This window comes from Canis aureus, chromosome 29 (genome assembly GCF_053574225.1).
Source record: "Canis aureus isolate CA01 chromosome 29, VMU_Caureus_v.1.0, whole genome shotgun sequence".
Classification (NCBI taxonomy): domain Eukaryota; kingdom Metazoa; phylum Chordata; class Mammalia; order Carnivora; family Canidae; genus Canis; species Canis aureus.
The window spans coordinates 9390137-9405894 of NC_135639.1; the positions used below are offsets into that span (position 1 = coordinate 9390137).

The 15758-nt window shown below is 50.8% G+C and overlaps 1 protein-coding gene across 17 annotated transcripts in view; it reads right to left on the bottom strand.

Moving 5' to 3' along the window:
* Positions 1-15758, bottom strand: part of TACC2 (transforming acidic coiled-coil containing protein 2) — a 206033-nt gene that overhangs the window by 62547 nt on the left and 127728 nt on the right. The window lies entirely within an intron of this gene.

Sequence of the window (15758 nt, forward strand, 5' to 3'; positions counted from 1 at the left end):
TGTTGAGCGTCTGCCTTCAGCTCAGGGCATGACCCCGGGGTCCCAGGATCCAGTCCCACATCGGGCTCCCCACAGGGAGCCTGCCTCTCCCTCTGCCTGTGTCTCTGCCTATGTCTCACACATTTTTTAAAAAATCTTTAAAAAAAAAATTCTGAACTGATGAAGTCTGAATTAAATCATGCTCTTCACATATAATATCTGAATTATCTGATTCTGAGAATTTTATAGAAGGAAACAGCATGGCATTCGTAAAAAATAAAAATAAAAACGAGCATTTATAGATCTGGCTCCAAATTTTGGACAGGTGCCTTAACACACCTTCCCTGGGCCCGTTTCCTCACCTTTGCAGAGGCAGGAACATGGACCACATGAGGCTGCTGAGAAGTGAGTCTATACTTGCACAATCAGGCATTGAGAAGGCGCTGACTGGCTCCAGTCGTTAGTAAGTTCAAAATCCTACAACTAAGATTCCTGTATTCCTCGCCTGAACCTAATCAGAGAAACATAAAGCACAGTCCTATTTTCTTTAAAGCCCCCTGTAGCCAGAGGACAGTTATACCAATGATTCATGGGTTTACAGAGCAATGAGAAGAGAATGTGATTTTCTTGCTCTTCCCACACACCCAACACACTCTCCTACCCTCAGCTCATGCTCTCTCTCTTTCACACACAAACACACACACACACACACACACACACACACGCTGCTAAAATGGCTGTGGGCGAGGAATTGTAAAATCAAGCAATAAATTTCACTCGAATATTTACTGAATTAATTCACAGCCACTCTGACAAATTGTAATCAGCAAAGTAGAAGGAGTGCTGACTCGGTTCGTTCTGGGCTCTGGGGTGCAGAGAGAGTTTTTCTCTCTCTGGCGTACCCTAAAAGGAAGACAGACACGAAGACGGACATGAAGAAGGAAGGAGGAGCCCGTCCTCGCAGAGCTGGGGAAAGAAGGTTCCAGGCCGAGAAACTGGTGAAGAGCCCAGGGATGGGAAGGAGCTTGCCAGGTGCAAAGGGTGGGCTGAGTGATGGGCCCTGGGGAGGAGGGCCAGGAGCAGAAAGTCTGCCCTGAGAAGCTGGAAGGCCTGCAGAGGGCTTCCCACGGGGGAGGACTCTGTGAAGGCCACCGTGAGTGCTCTGATGACAGCAGCAGGGTGGCAGCGGGGGCAGAGGGAGAGCCCATCACATCAGCGAGGAGACTGAGTCCAGAGTCAGAAGGTGGGGCCGAGCACTAGACTGATTGGCAGCCAAGGTGAGGAGTGGTCGGACTCGAGACCCACGTGGAAGGTGGAGGAAAAAGCTGAGATCCCAAGTGTGCTTTTGAAAAGTGTGGGCTAAAATAAGCATTTACTTTTACTGTCACCATCACTGATACAAGAAAGAAGACTGTTCTTCGTAGGGCGCCTGGGTGGCTCAGTCTTGGTTAAGCACCTGCCTTCAGCTCAGGTCACGATCCCGGGGTCCTGGGATCGAGCCCTCTGTTGGGCTCTATGCTCAGAGGAGAATTTGCTTCTCTCCTCTCCTCCTCCCCCTGCTTGTGCTGTCTCTCTCTCTCCCTCTCTCAAATAAATAAAATCTTTTAAAAAGGAAGAAAGAAAAAAAAGAAAGAAGATAGTTTTTCTTGACCCCAAGAGACCCTGAATCATCTCTTACACCGGTGGATTTAATAACAAAAGTATGGGAGCCATAATCAGTGGTTTGAATATGACAAGGCTGATAAGTAACCTCAGATTTCAATTACACATAACAAAGCTCCAATGAACGATACAATTTCCCACATCAAACAGGCAAACCCTCTCAAGGTTAAGGGTTTTGTGACAATAACCCAATTGAGTTAAAATAGACTCTCAGAGCTGACCTTCCTGCCACTCTACCACTCAATTTGATGATGAAAGGGTCAGAAAAAGGTATGAATCTGACAATGGCCACCTGACTACTTCAATGCCTCGGGCCTTCGAGCCCTGACTTAGAAACAAGCTCCAGCCTCTCTCTTATTTTTAGGACAAGGGCAGCTTTGTGCTTTGTTTTCTCAAATCTCTTGTATCAAAGGCTCAAAGTTTTCCATTATCTCAAGGTTCCTACTATTTTAAAAGTCATGCTTCTGGTTTCAGCTGGAATCTTAATGAAAGTTGAATTAAATAATTAGGGGCTTATCTCCTCTTTATTTGTCACAGGACATGTTGACAGATCAAGCATGAGAAAAAAAGGAAAGAATCAAGGATTTTGCCTCAGTTTTGGCTCACACAACTGGAAGGAGGTGGTACTGGCGAGAGCACGTGCTCTGGTATGAATGGAGACTGACAAATTCTCCCCGAATTTAAGATCGAAAAGCTCTGACTCTTGACATTCCCATATAGCACTTCTTTCAAAAGCCAACAACAGAGGGGGTTCATCTGCTTGGCTCAGGTGGTCGAGATCAACGAAGGACTGAACAGACTGGGCCACTCAAGATCAGACTTGATAGAAATCCATCGACCAAATCATCATTCCAGGGGCACCTGGGTGGCTCAGTTGGTTAGGTGTCTGCCTTCGGCTCAGGTCATGATCCCAGGGTCTTGGGATGGAGTCCCATGTCGGGATCCCTGGTCAGCAGAGAGCCTGCATATGCTTGCTTTCTCTCTCTCTCAAATAAATAATTAAAAAAAATTTTTTAATTCCATCATTCCACAGCCGCTAAGCAAATAAATAGAAAACCTACAACAAAGACACCAGTGATGGAAAATTAGCATTTCCACCGAAGAATGTGCAAAAATACTCGGATACAGAAAAATAACCAGACACTCCCTGGTGCTATTTCAAGACCGAGGCCCCACAAGTCCTCGATTTCCCCTTAGACACCTTTCTCACTCCAGGATGTAGAAGCAATGCTTCAGAGAGAAAGGGAAGGAGGAAGAGGAGGAGAGAGCCAACATCACTCTGAGCAAGGGCCTCCACAGGCACAGACACTTGAGAAGCAGGCCACGGGTTCTCATCTGCGGGGCACCCAGAGGTGAGTTGGCCCCTCCCATCCCTGTGCATCACACGCTTTCCACCTTAGCTCTTTCCAGGTCCCAGACAAGAAGAAAATGCACCCTGCTTCCTGACACCTGCAGGGGGAACTCAGGGCTTGGGTGCCTCTTGAAGACTCAGATGCTGCTCCTTCATTTCCTCGGAGAACTCCAAGTGCCCAGCCAGGGTCTGGAGCAGGAACCTGGTGCCTGGACAGCCCATCTCCACCCCATCCCCCAAATCCCTTCTTCCTACAGCAGAACAACACCACTGGCTTCCTCACAGCCTCCAGGCCTGGGCCTTAAGCCCTCCCTTTTCCATTGTCCTCCCTGCCTCAAAAACCTCACCTGGGAGCCTCCCCTCCCTTTGTAGCTTCAGAAAGGCCTGGTGCACAGGAGTGGCTTCTTTCCCAGGCAGCTGCCTCTCTCTCTCCCTTCTGGCCTCCTGCTGCCACCGCTCCTCCCAAAATCCTCAAGTTCCGACTGCCTTCCTTGTTTGCTGACCTGCTCCACCCAAACGCACATACATTCTGGCTTCCCAGGGTCAGGCCAGCCCTTTTAGCAGCTCTGATCTGCAAGGCTAGCTATGGAGGAGGCCATACATTTTTTTCAGGAAAAAGACAAAAAACAAACAAACAAACAAACAAAAAAGATTTCTGTTTACACGTACAATGAGATGCAAGTAAAATGAAGCTGTATATTCCACTTAGTCAGGGTGAGCTGTGGGCACTGGGCACGTGTCCTTCTGTCGCCTGAAGAACAGCCCACAGCCCTGCCAGTTCCAAAGAGCTCCCTGGTGGGCAGCAGCTTAGGCACTAAATCGTTGTCCATATAGGGGCATGAGACTTGGAGGCTCTTTATTAAGGAGGGAGGACCTCAGGGGGAAGTCTCAGGAAAGCCAATTTCCAAACAATCCTAAAGAGGAAGGCAGGCTCTTCAACCTACGGGTAAGGACCCATGTATTAAACAAGAGAGGCTGCCAGTATCTTAAGTGGCAAATCTGGAAACTCCGAATTATAGTCAACTTGTGTGATCACAGAGTAAGATAAACAAAGGTGGGCTCTTTTCTCCGTTTCTCCTTGAACACAAACCCAAACCTGGTCTTATGACTCCATCAAAGGCTGTCCACTGCTGTCCAAACTCCTTAGCGGGACTCCAAGTGCTCCAAGATTGACCCCTGCAATTTTCCTCTGGTTCTGCCTCCTGCTCTCACTCTGTGTACTCAAGCCAAACCCCACACCCTGCCTTCCACCAGCCCTCCAGGGCCTTTCCCACCCTCTGTGCTGGCTCTCACTGTTCCTTCCACCTGGCTGCCTCCCCGCCCCCCGCCCAGCAGATACCTGCTCAGAAAGGTTCAACAGAAGTGTCCCCTCCTCCATGCAGCCCTCCAGTACTTCATCCCCACTGAACGCTGAAGTGTGGGTCCCAGTGCCTACAACACCCATGTGCATCTTTGGATTATACAACACTGGGCTCCCCCAGTGGACCGTGAGCTCCCTGCAGGCCAGGCCCGTGTCTGTGCATCACAGTGGCCTCCAAGGTAGAAAGGGCCCAGCCATCATTCTGCCTCTTTGGCCTTTTCTATCTTACAACCTGATTGCTCCAATTTCATTTAATATTATTTTTTACCAATAACATACTACATCTGGGTATGAGGGAACTACTTCCCAGGGCCCCTGAGATTTAGGCAATTAATGTGTCTCCAGGAAAGCCCATACCCATCACCCCCATACCTCTGGTTCCCTTCCAAACACCATGCCAGGAATGTAAGCCCTGAGTTTCAGAGACACGGTCACATTTGGAGATTGGAGAAAAACAGTATTCAGGAAATGACAAATGTAACATGACACAGTATAGTATAATATAATAGATTTTGAGAATAAATTGGGAAATGCATCATGTAAAGCCAGGAGAGCAAACACAAAGGATGAGAAGTGCGTTACTGGAGAAAGCCCATCTGAGCAGGCTGCTTTCTGAGGTTTAGCACCTTCTTTTCCACTTCACAGGCACTAAGGGGGTTTTCTCGAGGAGTGATACTAAAGCATCCTTTGGCACAATGTGTCTGCATTTCCAGGTTTTCTTTACCAGACTTCACTAGGAATTATGCTATATTAAAAAAAAAAAAACATTGGGGTGCCCAGGTGGCCCAGTCGGTTAAGCACCTGCCTTAGGCTCAAGTCATGATCCCAAGGTCCTGAGATCGAGCCCAACATCAGGCTCCCTGCTCAGCAAGGAATCTGCTTCTCCTTCTCCCTCTGTGATCTCTCTCTCTCTCTCAAATAAATAAATAAAATCTTTAGAAAAAAAATTAAAAATATTAAAAACAAAAAACCACAAGCAAAGTACTTCACAAACATTTTATTCATCATTTCTTCTCCAGGGTCCCCAACATGAGCATGCATCCTGTTTCCCATCTGCAGAATCTGTCAGCAACAGAGAGAGGGGTGGAGGTTAACCCTACTGCTCGGATGCCATAACTAAGGCTCCAAGGGCACAGAGCAAACTGGCAATGCCACAAGCCCAGGAACCTAGGACAGCTTTGCACTGTCCTCCAGGAAGGAGACAACTCTGCTCTAGTCCACTGAGGCCACATGAAGGGACAGGGCTCAGCCCACTATCCTGTGCATGAGAGCACATGACTGGTGACCAGGGGGCCCTAGCTCAACCTCAAGGAGGCCCTGGCGCCTGGGGGCACCCCCAGGACCGTGCAGTCAGGCTGGGTGCTAAGAGCTACACCCCAGGGAGGCGCTGGCTCCAACATGTTCTTCCTCCATCTGTTACTAAAACAACTGGACATGACATATATCTCCACTTCTCAAGTCCTGCTTTCCCTCATCCTCACAGACAACACCTTCCAGCACCACCTTCCACCCAAGCACACCTCGTCCTTTCTTTCCTGAAGTCCTTTCCCATGGACCCCACCTCTATCCGGCATCAGCTGCCATCAGCAACAAAAATCCCAGGAAAACACTGCTGGAAACTTCCAGCCTCGCCTCAGTGCCTTCCTCCTCTTGCTTCTTCCTTACCCCGTGCTTCAGGTCATTTCTCTCAAGCCTTGCCCTGGTCACTAAAGATACTCCCTACAGGTGTCAAAACACCTGAGAGTTGTCCCTGGAACGGGCTTGCCTCCCACAACATCCCAGGAAGGGCAGGAGACATAAGATGAGCTGCTCAAGACCAGTTCCTAGAGCCATGGACTCCAGTGCTCCCTGGCTTCCTCCCCACAGCACTGTGGCTCTAGGTTCCTGCAGACAGTGCCAGAGGCTGCAGGACAAGGCTCCCCCAGCAGCTGAGGGGGGCAGCTCAGAGGGGTCGCCCCAGGCAGCCCAGAGGTAGATCCCCTGCTATATATCAAAGAACATGATTGTGAAAGCCACCAACTCTATTGTTTTAGGTTGTTCTGAGATTTTTTTCCAGTTTTTCGGGGGGAAGGGCAAGAGGGGTCCTTTTATCCAAAGCCATCCTGATAATAATTATTCCTAGAAGAAACCTCCCCGTAGGTCACAGGAGACACATACCCTCTTGTCTAAGTTACTCTGAATGGTTTGTTTTTGCACCTTTGACCAAAGGTGCAGGCTAAGTCCACAAAGCCCTTTGGAGGAAGGAACATTCTGGGTGCACCTCTGCCCAGAGACACCCCTTCAGACCCTAAGCTCCTGGTCACAAAACTTCAGCACTTACAAACCTTGCCAGACACTGGCTTAGGAAGAGTCAAAATGGGATGCCCAGGAGACTGAGGGTGGGACGCCACCTGGCTGGGCTGGCCTTGCACTCCCACCCCACTGCCTCACACACACTCTGGGCTCTGTCCCCTCCACCTTCTTCCCCAAGAACAGAGACCCTTGGAGACTGATGCTGTGAGGACCCTCCCTTCCGGGCAGCCCTGCCCTCCAGAGTGTGCCTTCAGCCCATTCTTTCTACCCTGGAGCATTAACGGAAACGAACACAGTCACCGGATCCTGCTCCAAACGAGGCTGGGCCAGGAAATTCCACGCATGACCTACAAGTGTCCAGATGTTTTCCCCAAAGTAAAGCCAGCCTCTCCAGCCTTCTTCCTGGAAAATACAGACCCCTCTAGGTATGCCCCCCTGAGTATTAGCAATGAGCAACTTCCACCAAGGGTCTGATGAATGGCCAAGAGGAACAACTCTCAGAAGCCGGAGTCCCTTTGATCCAGACTGCTCCTGAAGTTCCAGAGACCTGGACCTGCTCCCCATTAAAGATGGGGCCTACCCAGGAGAGCCCCAGGAAACACGGCTCCTCCCGCAGCGACAGCCACATGCAGGTTGGCAACTTTCACTGTGTCGCTCTGTCCCACTGGATTTTTTTCTCCGGCCCAAAGAGCAGCAGAGCTTTAAAAGATGTCAAGCTTCAGGGATCCCTGGGTGGCTCAGCAGTTGAGCATCTGCCTTCGGCCCAGGGCATGATCCTGGAGACCTGGGATCGAGTCTTGTATCGGGCTCCCTGCATGGAGCCTGCTTCTCCCTCTGCCTGTGTCTCTGCCTCTCTCTCTGTGTCTCTCATGAATAAATAAATAAAATATTTAAAATAAAATAAAAGATGTCAAGCTTCAACCTCAACAAATGGCCTATGTCTAGCCGATTCCCTCTCAGGATGAACAGGGAAAACAGCGACCCTCTTTGGAAACTGATCTTTAGAATATCCCTGAGGAGACGGAAGGAATCAGAAAAAAATGACACTTTAGAGCAAAGACACAAGCTAAGACTCAAGGGAAGGCCAGGGCCACGGGCCGACAGCCCATCACTTTTATTCCCAGATAAATTATCCACTGCATCCCTCTGGAGAGAGAATTTGCAATGTAAGCTACTTCGCTGCCCTGGAAAGATGCCCTGATCCATGCTTATCAAATAATACGGTCCATCTTAAAATATATTTTTTAGCAAATTGGAAGTTAACGGGACAGAGATTAAAAATGACTACTGGACTCCCTCTGAATAAAGACCAGCACGAAAGGCCCAAGTGGTTGTTTCACAAATGATGTGCTTGTGGGATCTGAAACAACCGTTCTGTTAAGAACAAGCTCCCTGTGACTTCTAAGATCCTGATGTCTCAGCTCTAAAATTCTCAGACTCTGGGTCTCCATCAACACCTGGAGGTAAGTGAAGCCTGGATGCTGACAGCAAACCGGCCCCAATAGGGTCTGGGTGGTCAGCTGCACAACAACACAGAGCAAACTGAGGCCAGGGGCTGCCGCCACCACTGCCCAGAGCCAGAGGCTGCTGCTGCCTCTGCTTAAGGACAAAACAGAGGAAACCATGGAAGGGGCGAACCCAGAAACAGCCTTCTAAATCAGGAGGGCTGGCAGGTGCAAAACAAGCTCTGGGAAGTCCCACGACCCCAGCAGGTACTTTCCTACACAGCCATGGGATGCTCAGTGCAGAAGACCCACCTTCCTGGCCCTTGGAGCTATTCTCCTTTACAAAGGCAAAGAACACGGAAACGAAAGCAATCCACTGCTGTCCACACCCACCACCCCAGCCTCCTCATAAGCCTCTGTAGCTAAGGCAGCAGCCACCTGGTCCACCCAAGAGGAGCAGCTTCCCAGGTGGAAGGAGATGAAGGCAGGCCAGAGACTCCAGCTGAGAGATGGCCAGCGCCAGCGCTGAGCGGAGCAGAGGGGAGCTGGGCGCGCAGTCCTCTAAGAGGAGCAAACCATGCAGGAGGAGAGAAGGGGAGACAGTAGGGCTGTGGTGCACAGGAAGGAGACAGGCTCCAGTGTCACCAACCGACCTGCCATCAGCTGCCGGCTTCAGTGTGCTTTCTTGGGATGCTCTGGGCAAGAGCATTTAGGCAGTGTCACGCTTCCTGCACCCAGTGGCACTGGCAGGCTCTTGTGACACCACATGGTAGTGACAGGCAGGCAGAGTACTGAGCTGGCTTGTCCCCGTGGCCATGCGTCCAGTCCTCAACGTGGGGCCCATAGAACCTTACCACCCGAGGTCCAGCCAAGCCTCTCCCCACCCCTCCGAGTTCCTGGTTGCAGGGCCCCTCTGCACAGCTCAGTGTGGAGCAGATGTGCCTAGGAGTAAGACTCATTCCATTCCTGTGCCAGTAAGACTCATTCATCTCTCCATGCATTTATTCACTCAACAAGATCCTTACTGAGGACGTACTATGTGCTCGGCGTTGTGCGAGATACTGGGGACAAGCCTAACAAACAGAATGCTCTCGGGTTGCTTCCACACTGATGAGAACAGTTAAAAGAGACACATCAAATAACTACAAATGCACAGAGTGTTACGAAGAACTCATACACGAGAGGGAGGCAGAGCCGCGGTGTCCCACACAACTGCCTCTGGCCAGACGTGGCTATTTCAATTAAAATTTAACATCCAGGGATCCCTAGGTGGCGCAGCGGTTTGGCGCCTGCCTTCGGCCTAGGGCGCGATCCTGGAGACCCAGGATCAAATCCCACATCGGGCTCCCGGTGCATGGAGCCTGCTTCTCCCTCTGCCTGTGTCTCTGCCTCTCTCTCTCTCTCCCTCTGTGACTATCATAAATAAATAAAAATTAAAAAAAAAAAAATTTAACATCCAGTTTCTTGGAGGCACTGCACACATTGCGAGTGCTCAAGAGCCACACGCGGTTAGGTGGCTATTATCCTGGGCAGTGCAGATTATAGAACTTTTCCATCATCCCCCAAGGTCCTACTGGACAGCACCAGAGAGTAACAGCAGGAAAAGCCATCGAGAACTAAGCTGGAGGAGGAGCCAGCCAGGCCAGCACGGCGCAGGATGCTTTGTGGACAACCTACAGTGTGTGCAAAGGCTCTGAGGTAGTTGAGCGCTGCGTGTTCCAAGGCGCTGATGGGTGATCAGTGTGGCAGGAGAAAAGCTGGCAAAGGGAGGTGGGAGGGCCATGCTGCAGACCCCCACGGGGAAGGGGGGACGCAGACACAGGGAAGGGCCACGATCCAGTCTGCTTAAGGAAGAAAGAAGGAGAAGGAAGAGAAGATGAGGCTTCACTACGAGGTGTCCGGATGGAGCGGCTGGCTGGCCGGGGTGCCACGTGCTGAGACAGGGAGCTGGGGTGGGACTGGGTTACTTTGTATATACGTTTTTTTGCGTTTGAGAGAAGGTAAGTCATCAGTTCAGTTTTGGACACATTAAGCCCGAGCTCTCCATCAGAAAGCCCAGCAGAGATACGAAGTAAGCAGCTGGATGTGCGCAGTGCTAAGAGGAGAGGGAACCGTATCAACCAGAGCGCTCTTGGTACCTAACAGTACTGGAGTCCGTGAGACGTCCTGGGGAGAGCAGAGAGAGACAAAGAAGGTGGCCCAGGCCAAAGACTTGAAGACCCCTGTGCTCATGAACGGTCGTAAGGGTAGGGGACACGGATCCCAGAACTACACCAACCAGCTGTATGACCGGGGGGGGTCAGCAAACTACAACCAGCTACCTGTTTCTATAAGTAAAGATTTGCTAGAACACTGGTTTACCAATTGTCTATGACGGCTTTCACACTTGAACAGCAGAGTTGAGTTCTTGCAACAAAGACCAGATGGCCTGCAGAGTCTAAAATACTTACTCTTCAGGCTTTGATAGAAAAGGTTTGCTGAGCCCCTGATTTAAACTATCCAGAGGCCTCAGTTTCACCACCTATAAAATGGGAGTGGAAGCGCCTGTCTCATAGGCTTAAGAGATATATCATTTCTATAATGGAAAGCACCCAGCACACACAAGTTTCTGCTAAATCTAGTCTACTCTGCAGAGGGCTACAGAACTTCTCACTCTTGGATTTGACACTGCAGCATCCAGCTCCGTTCCCGTGTTTGGGGATGCAAACAGCACCCACCTGCTCTCTAGAAACAACTGCTAACGTGAATCTGTAATTACAAACAGAACCAGTGTCATCTGAGCGATTGTTTCCACCTCAGGATGCGTGTGTATGAGCAAAGCTAAGTCAGCTCTTCCTGGCCAACCAGGCTCCCCCTAAGACTCCTGTCCAATCAGAAACACAAGTATTGGTCCATGAACAATGGGTTTTCATGGAGCAACTGTTTACAATGCCTAAGTCCTCATCATTAATCTTAAGGGGAAAGGATGGAATTATTCAGCATCCTTTGCTTACCCAGGAATTCGGGCCCCGGCTCAGGCAATCCATCTGGCAAGAAGAGCCAATCATATCTCAAGCTAAAGTGGTTCCTAAGCAACCAAAGATACAGCCAGAGAAAGAGACCATAGACTGTGGAAAGAAACATGGGGTTAGGGGTCAAGGGTCAATGGGGAAAGAGTGGTCCAGACTTTACTGTCACAGCTGTAACGCTCACCCGCAGTCACTCCATAAATATGCCAGTCCTGGCTGCTCACCCTCCCATCAGTGGGCACCCCATCCCAGGGCCCCAGCAGAAAGGGAAGGCATGATTCCTCAGACAACCGGCAGCTACCTGGAGGGCCTTGGAATGTTCTTGGCCTTGAGCTCACCTTAGAGAATGCCTACTGGTAAACCCCAGAGAGAAAGTAGTAAAGGGGAATCCCTGGGTGGCTCAGCGCTTTGGCGCCTGCCTTCAGCCCAGGGCGTGATCCTGGAGACCCAGGATCGAGTCCCACATTGGGCTCCCTGCATGGAGCCTGCTTCTCCCCCTGCCTGTGTCTCTCATGAATAAGTAAATAAAATCTTTAAAAAGAAAAAAAAAAGAAAGAAAAACAAAGTCGTAAAGGGCCTGTTGTGACAGGTGCCATGCTGGAGATATCTAGAAATGACAGCCGAGGAAAGGACCTGCTATGGACTCTGTTTGCGCTCCCCCCAAATAATCTATACATTGAAACTAATCCCTGGTGTGATGGTATCTGGATGTGGGGCCTTTGGGAAGTAATCAGGTCATGAGGGTGGAGTCCTCGTGAATGTTATCAGTGCCCTTAAAAGAAGAGACAGGTCCCTCTTTCTCTCTCTCTCCCCATTGCCCCCCAGCCTCCTCTCTCTCTCCTCCTCCTTCTCCCTCCCTCTCTCCTTCCTACCACAAAAGGACCAAATCTCTGTTCCTTTTCTGTGGTCAGGGAAGCACTGAGGGCATAACCATCTATCAAACCTGGAAGGGGGTCCTCACCAGACACCAAATCCATCAGTGCCCTGATCTGAGACCTTAGCCTCCAGAACTAAGTGTCTGCTCTTAAGGCCCCTGGCCCCCCATCAGTGGTATTTTTGTCTTAACAGACCCGAACTAAGACAGCACCCAGGCTGTCTCAGGACTCAGGCAACTCCCACTGCATGAATAACTGCAGTTATTCAACATTAGGGGGAACAAACTACTAATTTTGCCCAACGCTAATATCCAACGTGAGAAATGTTTCCAGAGCTGAGCAGCCGTCTGCAGCCCGCATTAGGGATGCTGTCATTTAAGCTAAATGACTGAGCCAAGGGTCACCTCCAGAAACAAGGCTTTGAAAGAGAGCCACTGAGGCCTAAAGAGAAATTCCTGTCAGGAGCTCCAGCAGCCCTCTCTGGCCCCTTCTGAGCTACTGAAATGCCAGCAATTTCCAGGCACCCCATGTCCCCACTTTTGCCACAGTCCGATGCTCCTGTCTTCCGAGTCTTCACAGTTATGGCCCTCCCTCTGAGAAGCCCTCCTGAGGTGACGGGGTGGGCAGAACCAGAGTCACTGGGCCTTCTCAAGAGCTACAGACAGAGAGAGAGGATTGGGGGCCACAGGAGAAAGGAAGGGATCAAGGCTCCGCTTCCAAGTCTGTGACCCAGATGGGTGCAGAGGTCCAGCCCCCTAGAGGGGTGGCGCCCACGAGTGCTCCTGCCTTGGTCACTCTCTCAACTACTGCTCGCATCGCAAAGCCCGGGCCCAAACTCCTCAATATTCCCCCAGTGTGCTCTCAACCCATTCTTCCATCCTGGCAGATGCCACATCCTTCTCTTAGTCCGAGCCTGACCCCTCCACTGTGTACCTGCCACTTTCTATAAACTTCCCTTCCTCTGCCTCCCTGCTCACCACCCACCAGGGGGCCTCACCACCCACCAGAGGGACTCACCACCCACCAGGGTGCCTCATCACCCACCAGAGGGCCTCACCACCCACCAGAGGGCCTCACCACCCACCAGGGAGCCTCACTACCCACCAGAGGACCTCACCACCCACCAGAGGGCCTCACCACCCACCAGGGCGCCTCATCACCCACCAGGGAGCCTCACCACCCACCAGGGAGCCTCACCACCCACCAAGGCGTCACCACCCACCAGGACCTCACCATCCCCCAGGACAGGCTACCCTGGCTTTGTCACATTTCTCCACCCGGCCTGGCCCTCCTACTCTGATCTACAGGGGCATGGGTTCCCCTAGTCGATCATGGATCATCGATCAGCATCCATTATCTGATCATCGGGGAGCCTGGGAACAGGGAGGCAGGCTCCAATCAAACAAAGAGTAAAATACTTCACGCTGCTCCACTTAGCAGAAGGCCAGCCGCAAAGGGGCTGCTGCGGAAGGAAGGCAGGAACGGCAGATCTGAGGCAGATCTGATCGATGGCAGGTCTAATCAATAGCGGAGACCACACTCACTCTAGCACTTCCGGTCCCTTCCCTGCACTTCCCAGCGCTCCAGGCGGGGAAGGGAGTGTTTTCTGCTGTGGATGTCTCCTCTCCCCGCTATCCCTGCTCTGTTTGGAAACAGGGGCTACTGCTGCTCCCAGAACTTCCTTCCCAGACAGGAAAGAACCAGACAGAGAAGTGGCCAGAGTTCCTCAGGGACCAGGATGGAGAGAGGACTTAGCTAGCTCAGGGCTTCTCAAACTTTCTCAGTCTACAGCTCACCCAGCATCTTTACAAATCTTTGGTTAAAATGGAGATCTGGATCCAGCCAGTCTGGGTTGGGGCCTGAGATCTTGCATTTGTAAGAAGCCCTTAGGGGAAGCTAAGGCAGCAGTTCTGGGACTACCCTGGGAGGAGTCAGGAAAGGGTTAATGTTTGAGCCTTCATCCCTCAGCCCCAACTCCCAGCCTCCCAGCACTCTACCCCTCCAGGCTTCAGGCTTCTACTGGCCACACAGGAGACTCAGGACTAGGGTCTTATCCACCCCACCTCCACCCCCACTCACTGACCCTACTGTGCTCTGTACAGAGTGAGGTCACCAGCCAGGGCTACAAGAGCCACCCAAAGGCACCCAAAACCTGAAATCAAGAGGAAAGAAATCCTGGAACTAAAAAAAATCCGGCAGGCACTTCCAAATCATCCTGCCTCCCTCTGTCTTTGGGTTTCACTTTTCCACATGGACCCAACTCAGGTCCAACTCTCACCTTTCAGGGGAAAAAAAAGGAAAATGGCCTAGATTTCCCCGTGTCATGGACGGTATATCAGCAGGTGTGCACCCCAAGTCCATCTCCACCCCCGCAACCCTGACAAATAGGGAAAGGCTCTTTTTCACCACGGACCATGTGCTTGCTACACACTTTTGTGTATTATTCACAAGCACACATTTTTAGGTGCATGGAAACACATACTATCATGAAAGGCCTGTGCCTGTACAGAATAGGGGTCCTCTCTTAATACATTTGTTAAAATCTCTGGACTGGAAGTGAGCAACTCTATACTAGAAAAACAAGCCCTTGTTATTCAGATGCAGAGATGGGATTTTAGAGAAGAATAGTTGCTGGGAATGGCACCAGCCCCAACCAGTCCCTCTCCATTTTTAAAAACAAAAAGGTTAGGGGGATGGAGAGTGGGATCTGTGAATGAGTAAGAGGACTATCCTAAAGATCACTATTTAGAGACATTGCAGAAGTAGCAGTTCGGTGAGAGACGCCTCAGGCTGGTGCATAGGGACCAACTCAACCATGCAATATTGATAAGCAGCTTCCAGCACAATGTGGCCAATCAACCTGGACTTTTATTGAACCACCACTATCCCCACAGGGCAGTACCTCGGGGCTTTCTCCAAAAACACAGCTTCTGCCTAAAACAGAATCTCCCCAAACTCAGCCCTCAGCCAACAGAATACTGGTTGTTTGTTAACTCCGCAGGGAAAGAGGGCGGGGATGTTGGGGACTGGTGAGCTGAATTTCCAATGGCTGAAGAGCATATTTTCCCAAACATGCGGTCACATTGTCTCTTCTAAGTCTCGTAAGCTCTTTGACAGGCGTGAGTCCTGATACCTGCTAAGCTGGTGACTCCCACTGATTAACCAATTTCCGGTTTAGAGACTTTTAATACATAGGTTGAGATTGTTCTTTTCTGCCTAGGCTGGAGCCTTTCATGGTGGTACGCATTTCCACGCATCTAACAATACTACACCCGGACGAAACACAGGGTAGGCGTAGTCCAAGGCCCACGGCATCAAAAAAAGGAAAAAGTCTCCAGCTCGATGTGCCTCCCGTGGTAAGATGACGCTTTCCCAAGCTACAAGGATGAAGACAAATGATCAGTGCACACCTGCTCCTAACTATGGTTCGCTGCTAAAGAGACGAGCCTAGAAAACCATGAGGCTCAGCCTAGCATTACATCACCGCACGGAGACAGCTCCTCACTGAAGCCCAGGCGTGGGGACCAGTGAGGAAGCCCCACATGGCACTCAGTCCCTACTACAACACACAGACCAATCCTGGCAAATCTTCTAATCTACACATCAATGGCTCTCAGGATCCCACCACTTTACCTACTTCCCCACCCCCAAGGCCCCCCCACTCCAGTACTCTATTTGAAACACATTCTTCTCTTTGGGAAAGCAGAGTAGGTAAGGCTGGGATGTGGAGGCCCACTCGGGACACAAGCCTGAGCTGCTGGAAGGTGCCCCCCGCCCCCGGCAGCC